This window comes from Pinus tabuliformis, chromosome 2_1 (assembly GCF_031772625.1).
Source record: "Pinus tabuliformis cultivar Carrire ecotype Pingquan chromosome 2_1, CPIR1, whole genome shotgun sequence".
In the NCBI taxonomy this organism is placed as follows: domain Eukaryota; kingdom Viridiplantae; phylum Streptophyta; class Pinopsida; order Pinales; family Pinaceae; genus Pinus; species Pinus tabuliformis.
This window is the reverse complement of record NC_142299.1, coordinates 502,330,341-502,341,717: the sequence shown is the minus strand read 5'-3', so window position 1 is coordinate 502,341,717 and position 11,377 is coordinate 502,330,341.

The window sequence follows — 11,377 nt, the reverse complement described above, 5'->3', positions numbered from 1 at the left end:
CTACTTTTTGGACTGTCCATGCAAGCTCGATACTTATCATCCCAGGACTCCTCCTTTGCACCTTATTTGAACCTTACAAGGTCCATCCATTGAGCTTGCATGTAAAGATCGATCCACCATCGCCAATCAAAATATCATTATTGTTGTTCCACCTGCCTAGCTCTCTAGTAGCTCCACTCAAATACTCCACCTTGTTTTGCCACATTTCCAAACAAAATTTCAATGAAAGGGTCATTTAACCCCTTTTAGCACTCCAAATTTGACATTGGGGCACCTCACTTTGACTAACAACTCCTGGTCGAGGAGGTCATTTGCAAACTTCAATTTACTGTTTGAAAGCTCTTTCTAAGCACAATCCAACTATGCCATTTCCAAGAGGATCTAAGATAAAATGTTGAGGTGAAAATTCCTTCAAAGCATGGGAATCCCAACCATAATAGTAATAATATAATTTCTTCTCCAATAAGCCTACTACTATGATGATTCTCTACAAGAGACTGCAACAACCATGGGACTCCCCTTGAGCTTGACACACCATGCTCATTAATTCTATTCGCAATTGTCATCACAACTAGCCTAGTGGACAACAATGCCTACACATATACTCCCACCAACATCAATGCTAATCTAGTTGACATCAATTCCAACACACTTGTTTCCACTGGCCATCTAGACAATGCCAACTTTCCAACAATATTCCCCTTTGGTATTGATGGAAACACCTCATCACTTCTCCACATTGATGGCTAATTGTCATGATACTTCCACATTTATTCTTACATGAGACACATACGGGTTTATCTCCTCTGCCTGATTTATCACAACTTACTCTCCCCCTTTGAAATCAATGGAAAAGATCTATGTGCTTCTAATTCTTCCCCTTTTTAATTACTGAATGAAGGTCATGTTGTTTATGTGCATTATTCTCTGCAAACTTTTCTTCTAAAGGGCTAATATCCTTAATGAGGCACTTAAGGTCTACAATTAAAAATCATCTACAATTATCTAGGGTAAAGACACCTGCATATCAAGAGATTAGTAAAATATATCCTTGTGTCTTCTTATATCTATTATTACTAGTCTAGGAACTAGACATATATGATATGCTTCCCCTGAAAATATACCACCTCTTCTCTGAATGCCTCCATTTTTAGACACCATAGGGTTGTTGGTTGAATACTTTCTCTTCTAATGAATCTACTGTAAAGATTAAAAAATACTAATACCAATTAAAACTACTTATGGTATTGTTGCTTCACGAAAATGCTAGCCATTGTTGATGCATTCCAACTTGCTCTTCACTGTTGTTTTTTTTGTTGCTAATATTGTGCTCACTTCTCATGAGCATGCTAAACTCTCTCCCCCAAGATCATGCTACCACAACTAGAGGCTATTTCTTAATAATACCAATTTCACCAAGAGGTTGAAAAAAATTGGGCAATGTATAGGAAAACTCTTATATCTCTTACTGAGAAAGAAATTCCCACTTGCAAAAATAGGTTACTCCATATGAACATAGACGACCAATTGACATAGAAATACCAATTGAAAGATAAGGGAAATTCATAGCTTGTACGAGTTGTTTTCGTGAACATAATACTTCTAGGAATAATCAAATTCATAATATTAAATGAAATAATGGTATTTCACCCAAGATGAAAACCTTTCATTTCTTGAGCAATCATCTCTTCCTCAGGCTAACAATTGTTTCCTGCTACTACTACCAAAGCAACTCCTCCTAAGTCAATGCTTTCTTTTATGATCTCTTCGCATATGCCTTCTTACATCTAAATGGATACTAATCTTGTGGACCTAAATTAACTTTGGACCTCTTCTCATTCCACACTTCTATCGCATCTCATCCTTTTCTCACAACATAAAGTGTTGTGGACTTCACCCTGAAACCATGTTGGTTGCACTTTCCTCTTTCTTATAATGTGGATACATTCAAAATAACAAATTTATTGTTTTAATCGACATGGGGACTCAATCATACCTTCAATGTTCAGATGAATCAATCTATATAAGCTTTATTATGCTTTCATATGGCTTATTTGGCCTCCATTGATGCCATTCTCTACCATCAATGAAGAGAAACAAATGATATACTCCCCCTGAGTAGAATGTCCTCCTTTTTATTCCACACTTTCATTGGCTAAGTCATAACAATAAAATTTCTTCCTAGCTTCTCCTTTTCCCATGTTTGGGCATGTTCTTTGCTGCGCATGTCTAGAGGGAACTCCTCTTTTTGTTCTTCTTTCTTCACTCCGATCCTCTCGCAACCTTTTTGTTTTGTTAGCAAGGGATAAATAGTTGCATTGTTACTGCTCCTTATTTCCTGCAACTTATTCTAATCACAACTAATACTCATAGATGGGTCCATCATAGACATAAGAGGATCATTCTTCTTGCTTTCCTTATAATTTATTTCTCCTCTTTTCAACTTTCTCCTTTGATATAGAGCATTGAATACAAACTCGTATTCCTATGCTCTATTGTTCCTTTTCGTCTTCAAATCTTGAAATTATATATTTGTGTGCATCTTCTAAGGAGTTAGTGTTTTCTATCATATATGTAGCTTAATGCCTTATTTTGAAACTTTCGACAATTGTAGTATTCAATACAGATTAGTAATGGGACAAAAGGATTATTATATCTGATGATTCTAGTCAAACCCACTATTGTTGGCAGCATGTTTTCCCTACACATCTTCTGCTGTCTTGGTTCACTTACACCCATAACACTTTGTTTTCTTACATTCCATCTAGATTCTATGGTTTTATTCCCATAATTGTTACAAGAAAAACAATAACCATGAAAAGGATTTTGATAACATAAGTTACCTTTTATTTGAAGGCTTTTCCGTTAACAAAAGAAGAATTTTTTTTGGTTCTTTCTATACCTTCCATGGTTGTTTGAATTTCTTCCTTGCATTCTTCCTTGCTACTGCTTAGCTCTCTTCTTCTTCTCTCCTCATTGTTCATACTTAGCATTTTGTTGTTTCCTTTTACTTCTCTTGTTGTTGATGCTTCCCTTCAGCATTTGTTTCCTTGGATCTTGATTCTTCTTTGAGACCTAAACCAACCTTGATGAGAGCATATATTTGCCTAGCAAGCATCTCATTCAAGGCCTTTGTGCTCTTGTCAAGCTTTTGATATTGAGATAGCTCTTTGCTTGCCCATTCCAGGTCATTTATGAATGAGACAACATTGGCTGGTAGTATTTCAAAGTGAGCTTCTCTTTCATTTAGTTGAATTTTCAACATTCCATTCAGTCTCCTAGCCTCTTATTGTTGAGTATTTAGTTCAATAATTATTTTACTCAACTTATCATTCTCAATCTCATATTACTGTAACTGCTCCGTTTTCTTGAGATTAGCCTCTAAAAGATCCTTGATCTATTTTAGAGAAGAGAACACCTTATTTATAAAGTATATTCTTTCATCTAAATACTTTTCTTCACTACCAGAGGTGCTAACTGAACCATTATAGTGATCTAAATTTCTCTTTATGTCCATGAAATCTTCCACAGGTTTGAGGATTATTCCATCTTCATCACTATGAGGACTACTCCTATTCTTTACATGAGATATACTCTATTCTTCTTCTAAGGATCCCTCATTTTCTATTCTAGTAAGGTAGGTCTATTTACATCACTACTAGATGCATTTCAATCTTCAAAACCTTCACATGAGCATATAAAAGAAAAATGACCTATATTTCTACATTTATCACATGGCAATAACATACCTCCTAAGAAGTGTGGCCTTTCTTCTAATTCTTGATCATCATCAACTTGAGAGTGATGAGTAGCAACTTCCTCAATTGGAGAAATATCTTCTATCTTTTGAGCATCTCTTCTCTCAGATGCCTTCATCCTTTTTCTCCTTCTTTTCTTGTCTCCAGTAGCAGGTTCTACATGTTCTAGTTCACTACTTAAGCAATAAGGTTCTTTGGCCTTCTCTTGAGCCACATTGTTATCTCCTCCATACACAGATTGCAATATGTCCAACATTTTCTTTGTTGACTCACACTTTCTTACTTTATTAGCATATGGATTTGATATTCATTTCATGATGATCCTCTTGGATTTTGTGTTAAATTTATTCATCTCTCCATGTTCTAAAGACAACCAAACATCTTCATTGCTGATCATAAAATAGGCTCCCATTCTAATCTTCTAGAGCTGATATTCTAATCCATTCAAAAATGGAACTCCCTCTAGCGATAGACAAACTTGATTAGAAATTGTTTCCTTTTGATCTACCTTCAAGCAGTTAAGTTGTTCCAAAAGGAACCTTGCACTGATACTAATTGTTGGAGATAATGTTAAAGACTGAGAAGGGGATGAATCAATATTTAGGCTAATTTTAACTTTTATGCTAATTTATATTATCATTCAAATTTGGAATTCATAGTGTGAGAAGCCACTATCATAACATGTGCACAAATGAATGAATCAACACATAAACACACACACCAAGAGAAGTATACACATAAACACTAATACTTAATGTGGAAACCCTTCCGAGAGAAAACCCATCGAAGCTTTGTTTTTATTATGATCTAAAATAAATTCTCATACTCTATTTACATCATAATTATTTGTGAGCCACCACCCACAAGAAGCACTAAATCCCTTTGAATGTTTGCTAACACCCACTAGCAGGAGACATAACTCCCTTCTCTTGTAGAAACCTAATTTGCTTACCAAAACCACCAACTAAAGCACCAACTTGATGGATTTTTTGCAAGAAATAACTTGCAGGAGGAACCAACCCCCAAGCTCTACTTAGACATCCACAAATATGGAAGCACCAATGCCTTATATGGAGGCTCCAACCCACATTCAATAAGGAAATAAATACACTACAAATGGAAACCAATATGTTTGTTTTCATCTTAGTTTTTTTCCACTTGGCCCTATGTCCTCATTATCTCTACTCACATTGTAGTAGCACATAGAATCACAGTGCTTGACACTTTTCTCTCAGCAACATACACTCATGTCTCAACCCCTTCTATTCCACAAACTCTTTTGCCCTCTCACAACAACAAAGGAATACTTGGCCTCTCATAGTAGCACAGACACACTTGGCCTCTCACAACAGCACCCACTCACATAGGTCTCTCCACACAAATCTCTCAACAATACTAAGTTTCCCCCCATTTGCTCAATTTCAATCTAGGGTTTTTTTCACTACAACTTTGTGATTGATGTTGTCTTTGTTGTCCTCCACACAATTCGAGTGTACTCTCAGCACGACTCCCCATATTATTTTTGCGTCTGCTTACATGACCATGTAGGTCAATTAATGAAAATAATGACCTCTTGAGTGTCTCCAATACTGAGAATTCATTCTCATTCATACTGCAAACCCAAATAGGTCTTCTATTGAATTCAACTTATACTAGTAGCATGGATCTTCAATACTTAGGAGTAGTTTAACATGGAAATATAAGCTTGTGATCTAATCTTATGCACCTAGTACTCTTTTCCATTTAATTATTCATAGTGTGAAAGAAAGCTCAAGCATGGTTGTTTTAATGTTGACTACTACCCCTGCAAATCATGGTCCTTACTACCTTGAACCAAAAATCTCTACGGTCGCCATTAATCATCATCACCAAACAATTTGTGCACATTTATCTAATAGCCCAAGCTCTACTAACTCAAAAAAGGGCATGTAATGTCCCTTAATAATAAATAATAAATAATAAATAATATAATATGATATTAAATAAATAATAAACAATAAATAAAAAAATAGTAATAGTAAATAGATAATAAATAATAATAAAATAATTTAATTACATGCTCTAAATAAATATAAATAAGAAATAAAACAAGAAAGCAATAAAAATCAGTAAAGCTATCAAAAAGTAAAAACGGGAGAATAAAACAAGAAAGCAGTAAAGTTGCATGGAGTGTGTGCATGTGGTTCCCCTTCTAATGTTTGCTCTATTTAATAGATGGGGAGAAAGATGAGAGGCATTCCATCATTCCATGATTTCACCATCCATTCTCTTGGGAGAATAGTGTTATGAGACAAAGGATACCCTGGCAGTAGTATGTTGATTGAGGGCCCGGGGGTGGCCAGTTGTAGCAAGATTTTGTGCAACTGAGCCTACGGTTAGGCGGAGAGTCGTCCCAAAAACCTTGTTGCAGTTAGCAAACTTCAACTGAAATCACAGGTAAGTGTCTCTACTTATAGTTTTGAACTTTGATGTTAATTAGTTGATAATTGCATGTTGATTATAAATTACTTGATTAATCTAATTAATTACATGTTTATTTTGCACTGTTACATATGGTATCAGAGCTTAGGTTCAACTCTTAGGGCCTATAGTTCGATCTAATGACTTGAAGCTTTGACTCTAGCTTTCCAAATGTCACATCTGAGTGATCTCCGTAGGCATGTTTTCTCTTTAATTACATTACATAACACTAATAACACTGCTGAGATAACATAGATCCTAGATGGATGTTGAATAATCTTAGTTCATAGTTGAATGTTTGTAAAGTAAATGAAATTGATTTCTCTGATGAATCATGATAAGAATGCTTATAGAGTATTATTCTATATTTGATAAGTATCGATATGTTTCTCATATTGATGATGTTTCATGATACGATGGTATGAGGGTGATCATGCTCATGTGGTTCATATTTATATAGTTGTTACAATAGTGATGATGTATCCTTATGATGATGATGATTGTGTCATGGTATATTGACATATTCATTTACTACGTGATGATAGGTATTTAATGTTGAATACTCATGATGGATATGATATGCATAACGTGGCATAGGAATTATGATGCTAGAATATGAGGTTTATTGACATGTGCTTAATTTATTATGTGAAGTCATGATATGCCTTTGATGCAAATATGTTGATGTTATAACTTATGATGGTATTTCGTGAAGTGAAACATATGATAGTTGCGTACAAATTTATGACATGCATGAGCATGCAGTTCGTTATTATTCATAATGTTGCGATTAACAATGATGAATGTTACATGATGACATAAAAGACTTGGCATGTAGATTATTTTCTATGATACTATGATGGTATAGCCAATGCATTGGTTGCATGTTGAGGTGTGATGATTGACAAGACTCCACAAATGGGCTGAGAGGGCCAGTTTGTTTTATGATCTCATGTGAGCCCATACGCACAAGGGAGAATAAGTAACACCATATGGGCTGGGGACAAACTCAATCAACACTACATATGCCAGTGGTTCCTTTGTCTTGTGTAGCTCTTGATGGATAGCTCTTGAAGGGCTATGGGACCATCTTGAGGAGGCCAAGTGCCTAATGTTCTATGCTAGGTTCCTGTTATTCGATTGGGATGCTGAAGTTTGGTACGGGTGTAAGGACTTCAATGCCTGGGGTTGTGCGCCTTAGTGAGTTGTGGAGCGAGTGGACCAACCTTGCGACATGTCTGGTGACATTGAGCACTGTACCAGATGCCTGCCTTGGGGCCTTGGGGGCAGATGAGGTTTGATTCAGGTGCGAGCCTTGGGGCCAGCCTTGGACTAGGATACAAACCGAGGAGGCTTATGCCTGATTTCGAAAGTGGGAAAAAGGACAGAGATTCTTTGGGATTTCCCAGGTGTTGTGAAACTTTCGATGCCTGCTAGTTATATTAGTTTAGTAGAGGGTGCTGGGACTGTTACATGAAGTAATAAATAACAAAATAAATGTAATGTCCCTTAATAATAAATAATAAATAATAATAATAATAATAAGTAATGAAAATAATAAATAATAAATAATATAATATAATATTAAATAAATAATAAACAATAAATAAAAAAATAGTAATAGTAAATAAATAATAAATAATAATAAAATAATTTAATTACATGCTCTAAATAAATATAAATAAGAAATAAAACAAGAATGTAGTAAAAGTTAGTAAAGCTATCAAAAAGTAAAAACAAAAGAATAAGACAAGAAAGCAGTAAAGTTGCATGGAGTGTATGCATGTGGTTCCCCTTCTAATGTTTGCTCTATTTAATAGATGGGGAGGAAGATGAGAGGCATTCCATCATTCCATGATTCCACCATCCATTTTCTTGGGAGAATAGTGTTGTGAGACAAAGGATACCCTGGCAGTGGTACGTTGATTGAGGGTTCGGGGGTGGCCAGTTGTAGGAAGATTTTGTGCAAGTGAGCCTACGGTTGGGTGGAGAGTCGTCCACAAAACCTTGTTGTAGTTAGCAGACTTCAACTAAAATCATTGGTAAGTGTTTCTACTTATAGTTTTGAACTTTGATGTTAATTAGTTGATAATTGCATGTTGATTATAAATTACTTGATTAATCTAATTAATTACATGTTTATTTTGGGCTGTTATAGGGCATAAGTGCCAATATTGGGCCATGGTACCAAAGAGTTTCTGACCTATACATCATTTTATCCCAAAACCCGCTATGTTTTTCATTTCAAATAACCCAACAAATCTAGGTTTCTTAATGCATAAAATTGATACAAAACAAGCTCCTGGGTGCCTCTTTGAACTATATCACTGAGGGATTAAATGCCATGAAAAAATCATTTTGTGCCCTAGGTGACACAACTAGAAAAAACCAAGTCTTGGGTACAAATTTAGCCCCCAACCTCCCCTCTGAGAATACATGTTGTGTGGGATCCACCCACTGTGTGCACGAGCTAATGAAAGCCTTGCTGAGTTGAAATGTAATGCCACTGTAGTGCCTTCTTGTCGCTACACCATTTCTGTTTGGCTCGAAGGCCCATGGTCGCCCAACACGCAGAACCTTCATAAAACCAAGTCCTAGATTCACCTTCCTTCATTTTACATAACTTTCAAATACAAACAAACTCCCTATCTCTTGGCTCTTTGACCCTGATGTTATTTCTTGATGCTCACTTTTTTCCTCAGAGTTAAGCCTTATAGGATCACATGTCTCGTGGGACTACCCAACGCGTCTTTTCATTGACTATGGGCCCTACTACAATAGCCCAATGCCATGTCTACCCATTGCTTCCACCTATGCACCCTTATTTTCCTCCCAGATGTGTTGTGCAAGATGGCGTGTAGTTTGGGTTCCAACTAGAGCTCACATCAACCAACCAACTACCTATCAGATTGAGTTGGTTCTCACAACTATCATGTTAGCCTAATGCCTAGTTAACCCACCAATTCCTTTGCGCACCACTCCAAAACCCTCTAGGCTCTTTCTAGTGGGATGACATCAGAATGACATCACACATGCCATGTGTCTCTTCTCAAGTGATCAACGTGTCACCTAGAGTTGGCCCATTCAAGTAGCTAAAAGCTCTAAAAATACATCACATGTTTCTTCTTCTCATTGGCCCCACGTCACCAGTGCTGATATCATATGAAACTTGTCCTTATATTAGAGGAGAGAGAAACAGTCACTAAGACCTTGTTTTTGCTCATTTTCCTTTATAAAATTTCTAAGGGTCCTGACACATTTTAACATTACACTGCTCGGCCTTGTTGTGTTGTTTCCACATTTCCTTGATGCTTCAATTGTAGTCCTTCTCCTTTATATGCTCAATAAAACCTATGGGGTAATCTGACAAGACCTTCCTATAATGAGGGCTTCCATCGCCTAATCAAAATGCTTACTGCTACTACCAGGTCAACATCCTCCCAATGCTTCTGTCCTGGCCCTTAACCTTCCCGCCCCTTTAAACTTCCGGGGTACACCCACTGAGCTTATCTCTTAAGTCAACCTCCTTGTATTAAAGCCTCTTCCAATGAAAATATCTTGCGTCCTATTCCACTGCTTTGTGGAAAATCCATGCGAGCCTAACGCTTACCATCTTGGGCCTCCTCCTTCGTGCCTTGTGTGAGCCTTCTGGGATCCATCCATCAGACTTTCATGTAAATAGGGCTCCAGTATTGGCCAATAAAAGAGATCCCTTCCACTACTCCATCCACTCAACTCTCCTTTAGCGTGTCCACTTAATTACTCCACCTTGTTCAGACACACCACCAAAAAAAAATGACACTAAGGGGTCCTTTAACCCCTTTTAGCACTGTAACTTTGAAATTGGGGAACCTAACTTTGACTAGGAATAACTCTTGATCTAGGAGGCCATTTGTAGACTTCAATATACCGTTAGAAATATCTTTCTATGTGAAAAACAACTATGTCATTTCGAAGAGTATCTGAGCTAAAATAATAAGGCCAAAATTACTTCAAACCATGGGAATCCTAACCATCATAGTCATAATAGTATGGCTTCTTGAATAAGCCTGCTACTATGATGATTCTTTATAAGAGACTGCAAAAACCATGGGACTCCATCTAAGATTCAAAAACCATGCTCATTAATTCTAGACCTAATTACCATCATAGTTATCCTAGTGGACATCAATGCAAACACATTTATTGCTACCAACATAAATGCTAATCCGGTTGACATCAATGCCAATAGACTTGTTGCGACTGACCCTCAAAACAAAGCTAATTGTCTAACACCATTTTGTTTCATAGTGGTGAATGTGGGCTACATGAGCACATCCTACCCTAAATTTGATAATTTTTACTGCTATATATAATTTACTTACCCCAAAATACTCGAAAAAGTATGTAGTAGTAGTTTTCCAAGTATAGAGTCGAGGGGCATGGGTATCTAATCATCTTGTTGCTTATCTAGTAAAATCTTGAGAAAGACTTAGTAGTTTGTTAGAAATTAAATAACAGAGTGATGGAACACATAAAATATTGCAGAAACACAAACATAAAGAATCATAAAACAAGAGAGAGAGAAATATATGCGGTTCACCTAAATTGGGCTACGTCCAAGAAGACACATCTATTCCTTCCTTTTATATTATCTAGCATCCTGAAGGGATACAACCTACAACAAATCGGTTGTAACTTCCTCTTCTCTCTCACACAATATCCTTTATTTATATCATATGAAATAATACACGACCACAATAAAATTCCCTCATATAATATGACCTCTGAATCAAAAACATAATCAAGTTCCACACCCAACAATATTCTTCCTTGTTCACCCACCAATTTAAAAACTTAATCAATTTGATTTGTAGGGAAAATTGTATTCTTTAAATGTTAAGGGAGTATTTAATTCCTTCTTTAGATGTGTTGGTAGTAGTATTAGAGATTTTCATATTTTATTTCATATATAATAGGCACAAATTTTACTATAAAGCATGGTTGTGTTGTACATTGTGTTTTCATTGATGTCAAAAGGGATGTATGAGACAATAGCAACATCATTCATGATGCTTAAGGAAGCAGTAGGACAGTCTTTGAAGTAGTATGACACCTAGATCTCTTATTTCATTTCATTAAGAGGAGTTAAAGCATCTTGAATTTATTTGAGACTTTGA